Consider the following 16,069-nt stretch of genomic DNA (forward strand, 5'->3'; position numbering starts at 1 on the left):
TCTCCTATTAGGTAGGATAAAGGAGAACATGTCCCCCACTCTCACCCCCACAATCACACACACTCACACCAGGAAGCAAAATAGAATAAGCAACCAACCAACCAACAATGAAAAGATTAAATAAAAAGGAAGAAAATTAATTAAAAACAGGTAGCAACCAGGAAAAAAACTAAACAAAACTAAACTAAAATGAGAAAAGAGGGACAGGAAAATGGAACTATAAAAGAGAAAATAAAAGGAAAAAATAAAAATAACCCTTTAGAAAAACCAGGAACAGGGAATATGAAAAGAGAAAGAGTGGATATTAGTAAAGAAAGATCAAAAGGGGAAAAAGAAAGAAGGGAAATGAGAGACAGAAGACAATAAGGTAAAACAAAAGTGGAGCTAGAAAGTATAAAATTTAAGGGAATGGAAAGACAAGAAGGAGGAAAAAGAATAAACAAATAAAAACAATGAAACAAGAAAGTGAAAGAAAAAAAAAAAAAATCCCCAAACAAAAATAACAGAAACAGTGCAGGGGTTGGACCTGGAGAGGAGAAAACTCTGGGCGGCTCCTAAAGCCAAGGAGCTCATGAGATGGGGGTAGGAGGAATATGACAATGGAGTTCCTGGCTCTAGGTATAGGTGTAAGTGTTGTCTATGTTCAGGTCCTCAACCAGATGTAGTTTGTGGAGGCCCTTGATGGAGATAGTTTCAGTATCTGTGAGGGTCATAGGGCATCTTGGGGCAGTGTGCCTGGTAAAATGCTGGTCTGGTCTCTCTGTGAGTTCTGTGGATCCTAAGCAGAGCCCATCTCAGTCCAGGTACCAAAACTTGATACCAATGCAGCATAGCCAGTCCTACCTAACACGGATGTGACTCTGAACTCCCAGAAAACAGGGAAAGTAGATGAGGTTGGGAGCTGGCCACACCTGTGGTTACCAGGGGAACTTGGTGAAAAAGAAGGAATTGCACCTTTCCAGTAGCCTGCGTGTCTCTTCTCTGCCAGGCCACCTTCTGTGGCCAGAGCTACTCACACACGTTCAAGATGGTTGTGCCACATCTGTTCGCTCGTTTACTGGCCTCATTTGCTCGCTATCCCTGCTCAGCTTCTCCTCCCAGCAAGCACTCACTCTACTTCTCTAATCTTTCTTCTGAACTTCATGGTTCCAGGATTTTCATCTATATCTGTTTTATTTGGTCTCTTGTAGTGACACTGTGGGATAAAGCACTGGACTACATGGTCAGTTTGAATCACAAAGTCAGAGGTTCAAACTTACCAGCTGCTCTTTGGAAACCTTATACAGGGTCGCTATGAGTCACAACTGACTTGATGGCACTTAACAATAACAACAACAATCTTTGTTGTAGAGGGTCCGTGTAGTGCATCTGCTTACCACCATCATACCGAAAGTCAGAGACTATAAATCTTTAAAGGAGCAGATAGCATCATCTTTCTTCTCTGGAGCAATTATTGGATTCAAACTTGCAGATCTTGCTGTTAGCAGTCCAATGCTTGACTCACAGCACTTTCGGGTTCCCTTTTATGGCAGGATACAGAGATGTGAACTCTGGAAAGCCATCGGAGGGCTTTAAGGAGAGGACTTTGGCATTCTACTTTTCAGAATATTCCCTGGTACAATATAGAGCAGACAGAGGGTGGGCCTGCGGCTGCTGGTGTAACACATCTGACAGTAGATGCGAGCCAGAACCTAACAATAATGGGGGTGGGAAGGGGTGGAAAAGAAAACGAAAGATTAGGCCTGAAAAATCATTTGGTCTATAAGTAAGACAGATTCAATGGCTTATTAATTTTAAATTTATTAAGGTGATTTATTAAATTGAAATGAAAGGATCTGAAAGAGAGGATACAGTCTAACAGACTCAAGCTTTTCTAGCTAGGGTAGCTAAGTAGATGGACAAACCTCCATGATAGTTGGAAAGGTGGAGCAGATGTGGAACATGAGGATGACACAGGATCCAGCAGAGTGTTTTTCTGTTGTGCATAGGAATTGACTCGATGGCAGCTAATAACAACCACAACGGATGTGGAGAGAAGATGTCTGGAAGTCAAAGAAACTAAACTGTGTATATGTATGGAGTCCTGGTGTGGCGCTGTAGAACTGTTACTCAATAGGTTCATGCTTCAAACCCACCAGCGGCTCATCAGAAACCCTATACAGGATCACTTTGAGTTGCAACTGACTTGATGGCACTTAACAATAGCAACAACAACGGCAACATGATATTATTATACTCCCAGTGACCACATAACTGTTAATGAATAAATATTAGACTTGGTCTGTGTTTCTGAAGCAGGTTAACTTCCCAAATTATTCATGGGGTTGGAAAGGCAGAAGAGTGGAGTTTGCAGTTCACAGAAATGTTCTAGCCTCATTTTGTCCGGTGTTTTCAGTACCGTTTTTTTCCTACCAAGCAGCTGATGCAGTTATCAGATTTGGGCTTAATCTCTTTACAGGGGTAGAAGAAAGACTGATAATATCATAGAAAAAGAGATTTAAAATCAAATTATATGATGCTCACTAGTTTGGTCACTCTGGAAAAAGCCCTTAGCTTCCCTGAGCATTAGATTTCTCATAGACAAAATTATTACAATGAAAGAGGTACAGGCATACAGGAGATATTGCGGGCTTGGTTCCAGACCACAGTAATAAAGTGAATATTGTAATAAAGCGAGTCACATGATTTTTTCCCTCAGTGCACATAAAAGTTACGTTTCCAACTGAAATGATCTGACTTGTTATTTTTTATTTTTTTAAAAGTTATGTTTCTACTATACTATAGTCTATTAAATATGAAATAGCAATATGAAAAAGTTTGAAATAATGGAATGATTGCCAAAATGTAACCCAGAGACATGAAATGAGAACATGTTGTTAGAAAAATGTCACTGATCGATTTGCTTGATTCAAGGTTGCCACACACTTACAATTTGTAAAACTCACAGTGTCTGTGAGGCACAATGAAGCGCAGCACAATACAAGGAAGTATGGCTGTACACGAAAGTGCTTTGTAAACTGCAATCATGGTGTCATTATTACAATGATGGTTATTTTAAGAATAATATTAAGCTTGGGACATTGTAGAAAGCCTACCTAGAGAACACTATCACTGATAAGCAGCTTCTAAGTAAGAACAGACAACAGAGTGAAATAACAATCCTTGGGTAGACTTTTTGTTATCATCGGATTATGAGGCAACCTGAGAGTTGATGTCCAATAATCATATTTTGTATCTCAAAATTGAGTGTAACACAGAGATATGGATTTCTTAGTAACGAGATGTGATAAAAATGATTGTTGGTGAAGACAATATTAGAGTATGTTGTTCTTGCTTCCGCTAAGTGCCAGCCATGTTGGTTCCATCTCATAAGGATACTGTATAGAGTTTCTGAGGAGTGGCTGGTTGGTTTGACCCACTGATCTTGAGGTTCAAACTCACCTTGTGGTCTAGTGTTTATCCTACAACTCCACGCCAGGACTCCATATTAGGGAATAGGGAGGAAGATAATCACAGTTAAGCCTGAAATGATGTGATGAAAGCATTTGGACCCCTGCCCTTCCTGTACCATGCATAAAGTGCAATGGCAAAGCAAAGCAAACTAGTACTTTATTAGCTGGACTGAGAATAGGGTCCAGAATGTTCTCTCGTTTCCTTTTCCCCTTAGACCAACAGCCTTAAGACAATGGGACTCTAATAGATTAGAAATAAAGACAAACAGACAGACCCAGGTCAAAGCTGAAGCGGAAGATTGATGCTATCCTATGGCCTGGAGTGCTGATTCCCTGCACTCATTCCTTAGGTTTACTTAAAAGACTCAAAACATGGCCTTTTTTCAGAGGATGTTCTTAATGTTGTATACCTGTGGAAGAAAGATACTAAAGAGAAGATGAAAAGAGAAAAGGAAATACTCTCTCTTTCCTCTCGTTTAAACATATATACTCTTTGCATTGATTTTTTTTTTTTTTTTAAGTTCTCTGAAAGCTCTCCCTCTAGAAACTGTTTTCTTTTGCCCTAGAATACAACTAAGCCAAATCAATATTCTTCCTACATGAGGGTGAAGGAAAGGGAGAGAAATTTTTATTAACTTTGATCTTCATACAATAATATATGTGGCAAATATTTTCTTTAATTCCAAAGGAACAAACTTGTCACAAATTCTAAAACAAAAGTTTGTGAAGGGTTTCTGAGGGTAGTCTTTTATCCGAATTTAGTTTTATGGTTCAGCACTTATTTCTTCTTCCATTTCCAAGCTGTTGCCTTAATTTTTAATACATATTTAGCTACTTTAGTCATTTGGAGAATAACCTCCTTAATTACTTAGCTAAATAGTCTGAATCTTATTTGTTACCCTTTTATAGCTCATAAACCGAGATACTACATTGGAAGGCAGAAGCAAGTCATAGGTATTGGTTGATAATTATGGTGGTATTAGTTTTGCTTCTACTTGACTAGGTTTATGGTGGTTTCCAAAAAATTCAACATTAGCATCTATTTGATGAAGTAGGTTCAAACTGCACCCTCTCAGTGAAATTAGACAACAAGTCTTAAAATTGATGGGTTCTTTTTCCATTTTTCCTAGAAGTATCGCTATCAAGATGAGGACGCTCCGCATGATCATTCCTTACCTCGACTAACCCATGAAGTACGAGGACCTGAGCTTGTGCATGTATCAGAAAAGAACCTTTCTCAGATTGAAAATGTGCACGGATACGTCTTGCAGTCTCACATTTCTCCTTTGAAGGTCAGTTGGATCTCCGTTCAAACTTTATATCTGGAGACAGTGGTTGGTCTGCATTGTTAAGGGAGATGTTTGCTGACTTGATTAAATGAGATTCTTTGGAAACACCACAGTATGTCCCCCTGATTGTCAAATGGTCTTTCTGTGGTTTAGAGGCATTACTGAGGCAGATCTGTTTTTAATGCTGTTGTTTGAATGTCTGGAAAATTCATTTAATTTCTGAGAATGGGCTAAAGAAATAGCCAAGTTGAACTGTTGAAAAGGAAAAACCACATATTTTAAAACTCAAAAGTGCACTGAGATATTGCTAATCTCTATTTCTGGTTCCAGATAGAACAGAGATAGTAAATATAATAGGGGAAATCTAGTGATTGCCTTTTGGTCTAAACTAGAAAGGAAAATGTGTGAGATGTTCATCAATGTCTCTGTTTTAACCTATAGGAGATGCTTAACTATATTTCTTTCAATTTGCTGTTATACTTTCTTAATACTTTCTGTCTTTCCCCTGTAATGTCAAATGATTTCCTGGTAAACGGCGTTTTGACAAGGAAGAACAGTTAAATTGAACGAGGGTTTTCTGTGATCCTGGATTGTAAATGACTGTTTTTCTTTGATGGTGCTGTGAGATTTTGTGCTTATAAATATTGGCTAAAGTTAAAGAAAAATGGAGCTAGAATTAATGTGTGTGTGTGTGTGTGTGTGTGTGTGTGTGTTTAAATTGGTGTAGTAGAAGGGACTCAAAGGAAAACTGTAACAAATAATCCCTTAATTATTGCTAAACTTTTTTTTTAAGCTGGAACATTCATTTCATTAACATTTCTATATAGCAATGCCACAATAAAAAAATATAGCCATAAAAAACTTTGATGCACTTTGATATACTAGCTAAAATATCTAAGATAGATTCAATTATGCTTAGTATGGTTCCAGAATTTGGCATACTTTTGATATCCCGACCTCCTTAAATATATGAGAGGGCTTCAAAAAGTTGGTGGGAAAATTTCTGTTACCATTTCAATTTATTTTTCCAGAAAATTTTTGAAACCCCTTCAGATTATCAAATAAAATATTTATAGTAACACTAATCAATAAAATACTGGGCTAATTATCAAATCCCAGTCCTTAAGCTGTGTAAATACAATACCTCTGGGATTCATTTTGCTAACAATAATTATATGACTGATGAAAATAGTTACATGACTAATGGAAAGGGGTATGTTTAACATGGAGGAAAAATTAAACTGGGGGGTAGGGGACTTATCCTGTTGTACCCCAAGGGGTGCCAGGTGAAAAACATGGCACTGGTGTCATCCATAGGACAGAGGCAGACCCTTGCATAATTGGTAGTAATATACATTAAGAATCATAATGAGGCAATAGCTTCTCATATTTGTAATGATCCCAAAGAAGGTATAGGCTAATTTCTACGGCAGAATATCACTGCCAGTAGCCATCCTCCAGACGTAAAGGTCTTCTCAGTAGCATTGTGAAACAGATTCCTTCTTAGACAAGAGGTTGAAAAAAAAATTGTCTCTAAGGTCCCACCTAGCTCTAGGAATCAATGGTTTTGCTCTATGAACAGATGAATACCTTGGTTCTTTAGGGGTCCTTTCATCCTTGCACACAAATATGCATCCTGGATCTATGTGCTGACCATTATTTGTAAGTTGAGAAAGGGCAGAACTGGGAGACTAGATTGCATTGAGAATTTTTAAATTTCTTTTTTACTCTTTTTTTCTTCTTTTCTCACTGAAACAATCCTGTAGAACCTCTATGAGACCTCCCTTCATTTTCTTTTTCCCAACTTGGCTTTCTTTCATTCCCAACTCTTCTTTAATCAACTCTTGAGCATAGCTGTAAAAAGAGCTCCAGGCTTTGTAGAATATGAAGGTTTGTCTAAAACTAGCCTGGTTACAGAAAATAATATTAATCAAACAATAAAAATACAATGAGATAATTATTTTGCTTGAGTCTTCAGCAAATACCATCAGTTTGGGAAATTAGAGCATAATTTCTTATACTGAATGGCCTCTTTGGAAATTTTCTTGCAGAGCTAGAAGAAAATCACTTTTTCTGAAGATCAGATCTCAGATATATCTTTCCTATTTCTCCCCTTTTTCTTGCCTTCCAGGAATCTCAGAAATAGGTGTCTACAACTTCAGTGGATTTCCTTAGCTTATGCTTTCTGTCATATTGATTTTCCTTTGAACCTATTTCTTATTCTGTTCTAAACACTTTTAGTAGTTTTCATGGTTTAACTATAGTGCTTTACTTTTTTTCAACCAAGTGTTAAAATAGCCAGCTATGAATAATAAACATGTGATATAAAGTACCAATGTTGAAATGGGTTTCCCTCCATTTTTGGAACTATCGGTTCGGTGATGTACAGCCCCACTTCCCACTCCCACCCCATGGTACTCTGAGGATGAGAGAAACCTGAGTTTATCAAGGACTTCTGAACCCAGGCCATGATGTAGTCATTAATTTCCATCGTTACTCTTTTTAGGTGTTGTTTATGCTAAACAAAATATGCTTTTAGATAGTCTTACTGAAGAGACTCTGTGTTCCTTCTCTATCAGCAATAGTTGTTGTTGTGAAATGCCATCAAGTTGATTTCAACTCATAGGGACTTTGTATATGGTTTCCAAGGAGTGGCTGGTGATATTAAACCACCAACCTTGTGATTCAAACTGACCTTGCAGTCCAGTGCTTATCCTACAGCACCACGTTGGAAACCATATTAGGGTTGAATTCGTTCATGCTTTTCCAGGGCCGGGGGGGAAGCCATGTTGTGTAGTTTGCCAGCTTCATGATGTAAATACTCTCATCATGGTGGATTTCAGGATATTTACCTGAAGGCACTGATACATTTGGAAAAGGAGATGAACAAGGCTCTCAAGAATCAATAAGAAGCTGCATTATTAGATGTAGGCACATGTATTTTTATAGTAGCTGGACACATTTCTTAATCAAGTTGTTGGGAATTATAGAACCACAGTTCTGGTGTTTAGAAAAATTTGCCATTATTAAAATCAAATGTATTATATTCTCACAAAGGGTACTCACTGGAGTCAGGGAAATAGTTAGAAACTATTGATTCTAGATTCGATTTGTCATATTTTCAACGTCTTTTTCTTCTTTTATCTATGTGGAACTTGTGGCAGAGGCACTAAAGGGGGGCAAAAGTGGGGGAACAACACACAAAAGCAGATAATGTCCCCTGAATCCTTCATAACAGAGAATACTGCTCTTTAGCTTCAGTGTGTACTTTACATATGGCACACCTAAACAGAATGTGAGATTGCTGGATAGCAGTTTAAATGTCACATGAAGCAGACTCTGAATCATTAGCTGAGTCACCTCACAGTTGCGGGTTTGACACTCATTTCCTCCACCATCCTGTATAATTTGAAGCCTCAGTTCTAAGATTCATCTGCCTTTGGAGTACAAGAGCTGCCTGAGTGATAGATTGTTCTGCTTAGCTGTTTTCATTAGAACGCCTTGGCCGTTGTGAAGTATGGGGTTGGAAGGAGAAATGCAATTTAGCGGTGAATTCAAGGAAATTTGTTTTCCTTGCCTCAAGACGAGGATTCTTTCTCTTCAAATGATTTCTAGACTTTTTCACAAAAGAAATTGGCCTAGAATAAAGGATAATTTTTTTTTCTTTCAGTTTTAGATCAGTGAAATACATTTTAATTGAGTGCCTACTATGTACATCATAATAGGTGATGGGGCAGCAAAGGATAGCAAAACATGATTTGGAATATCTGTAGAAAGAGGAGGCTTTCTGTTCCCATCTAGATTTACAGTGTTGTCAAAGGAGCTCTGGTAGTGTAGTGGTTACGAACGGCTGCTAACCTCAAGGTCAGCAGTTCGAAACTACCAGCGGTTCCATGGGAGAAAGATGAGGCTTTCTGCCCCCGTAAAGATTTACAGCCTCGGAAACCCTGTTTAGGGTCGCTATGGGTCGGAACCGACTCGACAGCACTTAACAACAACAAAACTGTACAACGTCACTATGAGTCGTAACTTTACAATAATATACTGTGCTGGGGAACAAGAGTTATAGTTAAATTTTACTTTTTCTTACTCTACAACAGGAATTGAGATTCCTCAAGTTTACCTACTGTGGTATGGTATTGCAGGCTAAATTCTGGACTACTAACTGCAAGGTTGGTGGTTCAAAACCACCAATCACTTCTTGGAAACCCTATGTTGTTGTTGTTATGTGCGACCCTGTACAAGGTTTCCGAGGCTTTAAATCTTTACAGGAGCAGAAAGCCTCATCTTTTTCCCGTGGAGCAACTGGTAGTTTCAAACTGCTGACACTGAGGTTAGCAGCCGGATTCGTAACCACTACGCTACCAGAGCTCCTTTGGAAGCTCTATTGTTGTTGTTGTTATGTGCCGTGGAGCCGGTTCCGACTCATAGTGACCCTGCACATGGTTTCCAAGGCTGTAAATCTTTATGGGAGCAGAACGCCTCATCTTTCTCCCGTGGAACCGCTGGTAGTTTCGAACTGCTGACCTTGAGGTTCACAGCCCGATTCGTAACCACAACGCTACCAGAGCTCCTTTGGAAGTTCTATACAGGGTTGTTATTGGTCTGAACTGACTCCATGGCACTTAGCAAAAACCTAAAGGGACGAAGTGAGGAGGCAAGAAGGAGGGACTTATTTTGAAAATATCTGCATTTAATTCTTAACCATTTTGTTAAAGGCTTAGGAAGTACCTGGCATATAGGAAGCACTCATCCCCTATTGTGTTTGCTGTTGTCATTATTATTAATCAACCACTATGCTAAATGCCTTAGTTCATTTATCTCATCTTACCTTTGTATGATACTATCAATCCTATTTTAAGATAAAAATGCAGAGACACAAAGAAGTTAAACAGCTTGCCTCAGCCAGAAAACTAAACACTGGGAATATCAAGACTGTTAATCTGGGTTTCTCTGAGGGTATTCTTCATCAAGTCTATGCTGTATCACTTTCCTCTAAGCTGTACTGATAAATTGAGACTTGAATTTTCACTTTTGGGTTCTATGCATGTAAAAGCTGAGAGTTATTTTTCTTAGTTTTGAAGACTAAGTAGATATAAAATATAAGGGAATGTTTCTGAAGTTTCCTTTCATTTTATTCTTCTTTAATTTTTTTTTTTTTTTTTAATAATGAGAACCATGAAGAGTGGTGATACATGAGGGCACTGAGAGGAAAAGAAGAAAAATAGGCCTGTATAACGTAGTGGTTATGAATTGGCCTGCGAACCACAAGGTCAGCAGTTCGAAACTACCAGCTGTTCCGCATGAGAAAGATGAGGCTTTCTGCTCTTGTAAAGATTTACAGCCTTGGAAACCCTGTGCAGGGTCGCTATGAGTCGGAACTGACTCCACGGGCACATAATAACAACAGTAGTATACTGGTGTGGCATTGTGGATTAATGCACCAGACTACAAAGCCATTTGAACTGCAAGGTAGGAGGTTCAAGCTCACCAGTTGCTCCTTGGAAACCCTATACAGAGTCGCTATGGGTTGGAATCAACTCGATAGCATTTGACAACAACAACAGTAGTATACTTCTCTAATAGATTGTGTTTCTTCCCCATGGTAAAAGCTAGTATTTTGGGCTTTGGCTTTTTTTGTTTTGTTTTAAAACCCTTCACACTGCAGGAATTTATTCTTTACCAAGGAAAACACACATTGCTCTGGAGTAGTGTGAGGAACTGAGATGCACTCCTCAGACAAATTCCAGGTGTTATCAAAGGTCCCAGGCAAATCCACCCCACCACACCCTCATGTTTCTGTTTCCCAGGTCCTGGCCATATCTATTTCTCTCATTTTTAACTTGGTTATCCATTACTTTTATGTTATATATCTCATATGTGCTTATTTTTGTAAACATTTCATCCTTTTCATAAGTAAGCAATGCAGAAGTCACACAGTTAACAATTAAGCAAGCAAGCAGCTGGTTCTACTCTGTTTTATGTTAAAATGACATTTATTAGATCAGAAATTCAACTCATTGTTTAAATTCTATTTTTATTCATAACCGTTAGTTTTATTTTATTAAATTTCTTAGCAATATTTCTCCTTTTATTAACCTCCCAAGGTCACTGGATATGTTTGTTTTGTTTATTATTATATCCCTAGGCCTTCAACAAATATTTGTTGAATTTATTACTTTTAAGTGGAAATATGGGTACTGTTATGAACACTTGTATTATGAGAACCGGATGACATTGGTATTAAAATAAACAAGAAATCAAGGCATAGACTTTTTGTTTATCCATTTCATTTTTCTTTTCTTTTCCCTCTTCTGTCTTACCTAATCATCATTAATACAAAGTATCACCAATCCTAAGACTGAGACGTTTATTATATGCTAACATGTCTGAAATATGAGTGTATCCTAAAATTAATGGCATTTTGCATCTAAATTTGGCAACATTTCCAAGGTTATATAAAAATTTTTAAAAAAAAAAAAAAAAAAAAGGTTTGTCTTATAGTCAGAATCATGTTAGATTCAGTGATTATCTCCAAGCAAGATGAACACTATCTTTCATAGACTCATCTGAATTATTTTCTTCAGATAGTTATAATTGTCTTTTAATTGAGATCATAGTGAACAGTTCTGCTAAGATTTTCTGAAAAGCCTCTGGAGTATATGACGTAGGGTAGCTGCCTATGTTTTGGTGAATTCTATGAATTATAAGTACACATGGGAAAACTTTGGCCTGTTTGGGAACTCATAGTGGGTGGAGGGCCACTTCAAGCATGTGAAAGCAGATCTATAGAACTGCAGGCAGGAAAGATAACAAAGTATACTTCATTCTGATGAGCATTTTAGGATCAGGATTGCCAGCGCCTGATTAAGGGGATTGTGTTTTATACAACAATATAAGAAATCCTTTTCCTCTTCTATTTACTCTTGCCCAACTCCAACTGGTCATAATGTTTTATGGCACACAGAGATTGTCCTGTATTGTTAACATTTTTTATGAATGACTTAATCTATTCTAAATAATTGTTATTTAACTATATATTGTCCTGTTCTCTAAAGATTGTATTTTTCTCACTCTGAAATAAATTTGTTAAGTCCCAGGTACTAGAACATCATCTCATCTTTGTTTTACTTTTGTTGTCTGTGTTTGATCTCCCTTATTGTCATGAATAAGGAGGCCTGGTAGCAGAATGAATTATGAACTTGAATCTACCATTCCTTCCATGGAAGAAAGATGAGGCTTTTTGCTCCTATAAAGATTTACAGCCTCTGAAGCCATATACAGGGTAGTTATGATTTGGAACAGACTCTAGCATACAACTGCCACCACCACCATTGGCATATCTAATGAAACTAAATCAGCATTTCCCAAAGTGTGTTCAGAGGGATTTTGTCAACATTATAAATAAATAAAGGGTTGAGTGCTTAAAAGACATTTGGAAAGTTAAATCTATTACTTTATTGAAAGTGTTCTTGAGACCCTTAATATGATAATATACAATATAATCCTTTATGAGGGGTTATGGTTAGTGCATACTTTTTCCAAAACATATTCAATAAAACCCTTTCTTCAGAATAAAATTATTGTTTGTTTGGTTATATGCCCTTTGGGAAGTACTATAACAGGCACACAGACCATGGCTAATGTAATCAAAAGAAAACTCCAGCTAAAGGTTCATTCTGGCCCTGGAATCAGAGACAACCAGATTCAAGTAAAACATTGTCAGCTTATAAGGGTCATGAGCTTAATCAATTTATTTAATTTCCCTAAACCTCAGGGTTTTTTATTTAGAAAATAAAGACATCTACTTGTATGCTTTCATGAGGAGTAAGTGAGAAATAATTTATAAAAAAGCTCTTAGACCTGACATATAAGAAATGAAGGAAAACGTTAACTATCCTTAATGGTATTCTTATATTAACACTGCTATTGCTGTTGTTAAGTGTCATTGTGGGATTGTGACTCATAGTGACCTTGTACGGGGCTTCCAAGGAGTAGCTGATGGATTTGAACCACCGGCTTTGCAGTTCAAACTGATCTTGTAGTTCAGTGCTTATCCTACAGTACCATTCCAGGTCTCCATACTAATATTTGGAGTAGTATTAACCTAGTATTATCCTGATTTTCTAAATTGGAAAATTTAGAATTATTTTTCTCTTCAATCTCTTATCTTCGATTGCAAGAAAGAAGTCTTGGTGTTTTCACCATCCTCCTTATTTGCACACCGACTCCACGGCACATAACAACAACAACAACTCCTGGTTAGATTTTCATTACTTCCAGTCATGAAGTAGTATGGTGATTGTGAAACCATCTTTAGCTTTGGAGCCAAAGAAATATGCTTTTGACTAATTGTGTAAAAATCACCTAGCATTTCTGAGACTCAGTTAAGTTTAAAATGAACAGAATCTCTGATTTAAACTGATTGATTGATCCAATTATTAATAATTTAATTTTCCCATATAACCTTTCTGATATCCTACTATATTGTTGTTGTTGTTGTGTGCCGTGGAATCGGAACTGACTCATAGCGACCCTGTACAGGGTTTCTGAGGCTATAAATCTTTATGGGAGTAGAAAGCCTCATCTTTCTCTGGTGGAACAGCTGATAGTTTCGAACTGCTGACCTTAAGGTTCGGAGCCTGATTCGTAACCACTGCGTTATCAGAGCTCCTTGATATCCTACTATATGCTGGACTTTATGTCATTTATTGGAGTCCTATTGTGGAGTCCTGGTGTGGCGCTATGGCTTAATGTGCCAGACTGCAAAGCTGTTTGAACTGCAAGGTCAGCGGTTCAAGCTCACCAGCTGCTCCTTGGAAACCCTATGCAGGGTCGCTATGGGTCAGAATTGACTCGACAGCACTTGACAACAACAATTGTGGTGCTGAGATTTAATACAGGGTCACTATGAGTCAGAACTGACTCGACGGCACTTAACAAGAACAACAACATGTCATTTATTAAGGATACAAAAATGCACATGTTTTCATGTTGAGTGCATTTTATAGTTAGTCTCTTAATATCTAGTGCTGCTATAACAGAAATATGGCAAGCGGGTCACTTAAACAACCAGAAATTTATATTCTCACAGTTCAGGAGATGAGAAGTCCAAATTCAGACTTCAAACGCTGGCTCCAGGGCAAGCTCTGGGGAAAAGTCCTTGTCTCCTTTCAGCATCTGTAGGTTCGGTATTTCATGGAGATCTCCATGCATCAGTCTTCCCCTGGATCTAGGAGCTTCACAGTGTAAGGACCACACGTCTAAAAGGCCCACTTACCCCTGGAACTTCTTTCTTGAACCCTCTTTCTCTGCTTACTTTCCCCCTAGGAAACTCGCTTCCATTGGGTCAGGGAGGTGTTGGGATTAAAGGTGTTGCTTTTATTGTTTTGCTGTTGTTAAGGTCAAGTCAGTTCTGGCTCACAGTGATTCTGTATAGGGTTTCTGAGGAGTAGCTAGTAGATTTGAACCACTGATCTTGTAGCTAACAGTCCAGTGCTTATCTTACAACACCACGCCAAGACCTTAGGGTATTACAGTCTATCTGTAATCTTCTTATTGGTTTACCACATCAGATGTCCTCCTGCAGCAAGATAGGGAGTCTCTGGGACAGAGAACTCCAAAGGCAACATCACTTTAGGGACCATGTTACTATAGGAGTTTATCTTATCTAAAGGAATCCATGGGTGATGAAAACACTTACCATGCTTGGCTGCTAAGAAAAAGGTTGGAGGTTTAAATCCACTCAGAGACAATTTGTAAAAAAAGGTCTGATAATTTACTTCCAAGACACCAACCATTGAAAACTATCACAGCCACGATCAGAATCAAATCCACTGGCAAATGTTGGGACTTCCGTGTGGTACGTAAAATAGACAGTCTTTGTTGTTGTTGTAAGTGCTGTCAAGTCGGCCCTATATAGGGTTTCCAAAGAGCAGTTGGTAAGCTTGAACTGCTGACCTTTTGGTTCAAACCAACTATGCAGTCTAGCCCATTGACCCACAGCGCCACACCAAGACTTTAAGTATCTAAAACTCTTCCTTTTGGAGGCTGTTCTTTAAACAATTGGTTTGTACAAATTTGAGTTTGGTACCTGTGAATTTTCTGAGCTATGGAACCTCAGCTTACTATAAGAAATAAGCAACTTTGGACCAATCCACAGAGGCCTTTTTTGACTCATTTATATAATGAGGGAGTAGAGGTTAATTCATACAGGGTTTATTTGACCATCTGTAAAGAAGCAATGTTATGAAATGAAATGAAGAATCACAAAAGAACTGCAGGTTTTTATGGTGAGGGGAAAAAATAGGGAGTTTAGATCAGAATGATGAGTCTGAGGTGTTTGTGTTGTACACAAGTAGAAGTAGTCAATAGAAAGCCTGGAATAAATTATCAGTGATTTTTGAGAGAGCTGACCTAGAAATGCATACTTGAGGGTCTTCAGTGTGAGGAAGTAGTTGAAGCTGTGAATAGAGAAAACATTACTCAGGAAAAGGGAGGAGTGGGCTAGGATGGAAACCTAGGAGACACTGTTACCACCTGCTGAACTTGTGGAGAAAGAGGGGCCCACTGGGGAGGACTTCAGACCCATGGCCACTGCGTCCATTCTGACTCCTAGCAACCCTGTAGGACAGAGTACAAAAACTCCTTAGTGCTTCTGAGACAGTAAATCTTTACAGGTTCAGACTGCCTCATCATTCTCCTGTGGAACAGCTGATAGCTTTAAACAGCTGACCTTGGTGAGTTTGAACTGCAACACAAAGCTTAATGCAGTGTGCCACCAGGGATCCTGATGGAAGGTGTAGTTTATCCAAGATTTAGCCGTTGGTGGTGGTGGTGGTAGTATGCCATGGAGTTGTTTCCAACTCATAGTGACCCTGTACAGGGTTTCCAAGGCTGTAAATCTTTATGGGAGCATAACGCCTCATCTAGCTTCTGCCGATCAACCTGTAGTTTCCAACTGGTGACCTTGAGGTTAGCAGCTTGACTCATAACCACTTAGCTACCAGAGTTCCTTAGATTTAGCCATTAGCTCTGGTAGCATAGTGGTTACGAATTGGACACCTAATCGCACGGTCAGCAGTTCGAAACTACCAGTTGTTCTGTGGGAGAAAAACGAGGCTTTCCGCTCCTATAAAGATTTACAGCCTCGGAAACCCTGTACAAGGTCACTATGGGTCGGAACTGACTCCACGGCACATAAAGACAACAAGAAGCGTAATGTATTTGTTCTATTTTCACGTCTTATGCATAAAATAATATGTAGTTCCTTATAGAGTCTAGGATGGTACTGAACAAATAGTAAATGCTTTTATTTAATAATTAAGT

General features: G+C 38.4%; 1 pseudogene; it reads left to right on the forward strand.

Annotated features, from left to right (window-relative positions):
* The first annotated feature begins 599 nt into the window (after positions 1-599).
* The window catches only part of LOC102838837, a 147,818-nt pseudogene continuing 132,348 nt past the window's right edge, over positions 600-16,069 (forward strand).

The sequence above is a fragment of the Chrysochloris asiatica genome, unplaced genomic scaffold (genome assembly GCF_000296735.1).
Source record: "Chrysochloris asiatica unplaced genomic scaffold, ChrAsi1.0 scaffold00074, whole genome shotgun sequence".
NCBI lineage: Eukaryota > Metazoa > Chordata > Mammalia > Afrosoricida > Chrysochloridae > Chrysochloris > Chrysochloris asiatica.